Below are 4768 nucleotides of genomic sequence, written 5' to 3' on the forward strand. Positions count from 1 at the left end.
CTGGATGAACACAGCAGGCCAAGCAGCATCATAGGAGCAGAGAGGCTCCTTAGAAGAGGCTTCGCAGTGGGGTTAAAATCGAATCAGAGATAGTAGGAACTGCAGATGCTGGAGAATCCATGCTGCTTGGCCTGCTGTGTTCATCCAGCCCTGCACCTTGTTGTCTCGGATTCTCCAGCATCTGCAGTTCCTACTATCTCTGATTCGACCAAACTATTCTGAATGAGTCGAGGGAACTAATAGAAAATAAAGAAGTGACAGACAAAATAAAGAGATTTTTGCATTGGCCGTCACTATCAAGGGTACAAGTTAACATCCCAGACATGTTCTCAGGAAATGGAAATGGGGTAGGAACTAAAGAAAATTACAATCAACGGGGAAGTGTTACTGAAAAATTGTTGGAACTGCAGGCTGACAAGAGACCAACTCCTAATACTCTTCATGTTAGGGTAAGAGAAGTGGCTAGTGAGATAGTTGATGCATTGTTTTCATTTTTTTTTATATTCCTAGATTTGCAAAATGTTCCATTTAGATTGGAAAATATTAAAATGTAATTTCTTATTCAAAGTGGGTGTGAGACAAAAAAAGCAGGAAATTACATGATAAGAATGTTTACAAATATTTAAATAAATGAAATGTTATCAAAGTGTGAATTAGTCCTTTTGAAAGTGGCTGCAGAGAATTAATAATGAAAAATGGAAACCGCAGATGAATTGGATGGATTGTTTGCCTCAGTCTTCATGATAGAGGATGTAAGTTACATCCCATAAGCAACTATATTATCAGGAAATGGAAAGCAAAGAGAAGCTTAAGAAAATTACAGTCACTAGGCAAACTAATAGATCTGCAGCCTGATAAGTCCTTGGGTCCTGATGGATTTCATCCTGGAGTCGTAAAAAGGAAGAGGTTTATGAGGTAGTTGATGCAGTGGTTTTAATTTTCCAAAATTAACTTGCTTTGGGAAAGGTTCCATTAGTTTGGAAGGTAGAAAATGTAACTCATCATCATGGAATCCGTACAGTGTGGAAACAGGCCCTTTGGCCCAACAAGTCCATACCGACGCTCAGACATCCCACCCAGACCCATCCCCCTAATCTACATATCCCTGAACACTATGGGCAATTTAGCACGGCCAATCCACCTAGTCTGCTCATCTTTGGACTGTGGGAGGAAACCAGAGCACCCAAAGGAAACCCACACTGACATGGGGAGAATGTGCAAACTCCACACAGACAATCGCCTGAGGGTGGAATCGAACCTAGGTTCCTGGTGCTGTGAGGCAGCAGTACTGACCACTGAGCCATAGCTCCTTCATTCAAAAAATTCGGGAGACAGAAAGCAAGAAACTACAAGCCAGATAGCTTAACATCTGTCATAGTGAAAATGTTCAAAACTATTAAGAAGTTGTTGCAGGGCGCTTGGATGAGTTTGAGATCATGTTTAATGATCAACCAGCGTTCTTTGGGGAGTAGTGTGTGCTTGGATACAGGGGAACCAGTATATGTACTGTACTCAGATGTCCAGAAGGCATTTAATAAAGTCCCAGATCAAAGGTTAAAGCAAAAATTAAAAGCTCACATTGGCACGGATAGAAGATTGGCTGGCTGATAAGAAACAGTAATTAGGTACAAATTGGTCTTTTTCAGATTAGTAAAATGTAACAAGTAGAGTGCCACAACAGTTGATGCTAGGGCTCAACAGTTTACAATATATCCAAATTAATTACATGAAAGAAAAGAGGCTATTGTGGTGCAGTGCTAGTGTCCCTACCTCTGAACCAGGAGACTTGGGTTCAAGTCCTATAGGTGTGTAGTGACATCTCTGGAAACAGAAGGATGAATAAAAGGAAGTTACGGCCACCACTTTTTCTAATGACACCAAGATAGGTTGGAAAGCAGTTGTAAAGAGGGCATAGGAGGTTACAAAAATATTTAGATAAGTTGTGAATGGACAAATGGCTGGCAAATGGAATATCATGAGAAATTGACAAATTGTCTATTTGACAGGAAATCTTAAACATTATCAAAATGGTGAGAGATTGCAGAAACCCTTGTGGATGAATCGCAAAGGCGAGTATACAGATATGACAAGTATATAGGAAAGCTAATCAAATGTTACCATTTATAGAGATGGAAATTTAAAACAAAGGTTTTATTTCAGTTTTAAAAGGCACTGGTGTGGCCACATCTGGGGCATCTTGCATAGTACTAGTCTCTGTATTTAGGGAAAGTAGCAAATGCATCAGAAACCATTCAGAGAAAGTTTACCAGACTAAAAGCTGGAATGGTAATATTGTCTTATAAGGAAAGATTGGACAGTTTAGGTTTGTATCCACTGGAGTTTAGAAGAGGAAGAGGCAACTGGACATATAAGATCCTGAAGGGTCTTGGCAGACTCGTTGTGGCGATGATGTTTCGTCTCATGGGAGAATCTAGAACTAGGTATCACAGAGCCATACAGCATGGAAACGGACCCTTCGATCCAATTAGTCCATACTGACCTTGTTCCCAAACTAAAGTAGTCATGCTTGCCAAAGTTTGGGCCATATCCTTCCAAACCTTTCCTATTTGTGTACTTATCTAAACGTCTTCTAAATGTTGTAACTGTATCTGCATCCACTACTTCTGCTAGCAGTTCATTCCACACACGAACCACTCTGTGTAAAAAAAAAAATTGTGCCTCATGTCCTTTTTAAAACTTTCTCCTCACGCCTTAACAATATGCCCCCTAATTTCGAACTCCTCCACCTTAGGGGAAATACTCTTGTTATCCTACTTATCTATGCCCCTCATGATTTTATAAACCTCAAAATGTCACCCCTCAACCTCCTATGCTCTAATGAAAAAGTCCCATCTATCCAGTCTGATTTTGCGAACTCAAGCCCTCCATTCCTAGCAATATCCTTGTAAATTTTTTCTGAACCTTCTCCAATTTAATAATATTCGTCCTATAGCAGGGCGATGCAGTGCTCCAGAAGAGGCCTCACTAATCTCCTGTACAATCTCAGCATGACATCCTAACTGCTATACTCAAAGGTCTGAGCAATGAAAGAAAGTGTGTTAAATGCCTGCTTAACCACCTTATCTATCTGTGACGCAAACTTCATAGAATTATGTACCTGAACCCCTAGGTTTCCCTGTTTTATAACCAGGGCCGTACTATTCATTGTATAAGTCCTGGCCTAGTTTGTTTTACCAACATGCAATATCTTGCATTTATCCAAATTAAACTCCAACTGCCACTCCTCAGCTCATTGACCCAATTGATTAAGATCTATTCATAATCTTAGATAACCTTCTTCATTTTCCATTATACCACCAATTTTGGTGTCATCCGCAAAAGTACAGAGTATGCCTCCTATATTGTCATTCAAATCATTTATATAAATGACAAAAATAGTGGACCCAGTACCTATCCCTGTGGAACACTATTGGTCGCAAGGCTCCAGTCTGAAAAACAACCCTCCATCAATATCTTCTGTCTTCTACATTCAAGCCTCTCACTCTGAATCCCATGTGATCTAACTTTACCAATTAACCTACCAAGGGGAACCTTGTCAAAGGCTATACTAAAGTCCACGTAAACAATGTCTACCACTCTGCCCTCATCAATCTTTTTGGTTACTTCCCCAAAAAAACTCGATCAAGTTTTTGAGATAAAATTTCCCTCACACAAAACCAGGCTGATGATCCCTATTGCTATTTAAACGTCAGGGGTCACACATCTTAGACAGTGATGAAGCAAATTTCTTTCTCTCCAATGATTGAGAGTCTCTGTAACTGTCTTCCTTGAAAGGGGTGGACACAAAGTCCTTGAATATTTTTTAAAGCAGAGGGAGATAGATTCTTGACAAACCAGGATTTGAAAGATTATCTGGAGGGAGGTAGAAATGTGGAGTAATTAGATCAATTATGATCTTATTGAAACTACTTTCAGATCTAAGATGGCAGCAGAGTAGGACTTCCCAGCCAGAGGTCATGCACTCCATCTGTTTCTTTTCTTTCTTTCTCTCAGTTTTGCTTTATCCTGGCTTTCTTTTTGATGATGTCCTGGACTCCCGGCCTCAGCGTCGACCTGCTGTGCTGGCTGCTTGGCCCATCATGTCAGTCTCCCAGACAGGCGTTGCAGTCTCCCAATGGTCTGACATGGTGGTCTCTGGACGGCCTGGTGTGGCGGCTCGGCATGGCATTTTTTCAAACCAGCATACCTTCAGTTTGGACTTCTGGCCTTGAAATGATTCCAGAGTGGTCTCCCAGCCACAAGGTGAAGTCTGGTGTGGTCTGGATTCAAGGCCCGGCATGGACTGGGTTGGAAGAACTGTTGTTCTAAACTTCTTATTTCATTATTTTTCTAATTTATTCCTATGATCTGTAATGCTGGACTTCTAATTTCTTAATTTTTATAATTTTTGGTTCCCTAAGAATTTGTACGTAAGAATATATACTTAGGTACCTTTGCATTTAAAATGGCGCTGTAAGTAGCAATTTTGAAACTTTTGAGTACATGTGACAATAAAGATAATTGTAATTTTAAATTTTACCACTTCTGCTTCTAATTCATAGGTTCATATGTGACAATTTCTTATTTTCTTTCTTTATAGGGACAACCTGTTCTCTGAACATAGATGAGTGCATCTCACAGCCTGCTTTGGCCTGATCCATCAGTTTGAGTGTGTCTGTCTTTATGGTAAGTAGGATGAACCTTCTCTTTCACCTGCTTCATTTGCAGTTTTGTAGGTCTGTCATAGGATGCTTTCACAGAGACCTGT

The sequence above is a fragment of the Rhincodon typus genome, chromosome 5, assembly GCF_021869965.1.
Source record: "Rhincodon typus isolate 14 chromosome 5, sRhiTyp1.1, whole genome shotgun sequence".
Taxonomy (NCBI): Eukaryota; Metazoa; Chordata; class Chondrichthyes; order Orectolobiformes; family Rhincodontidae; genus Rhincodon; species Rhincodon typus.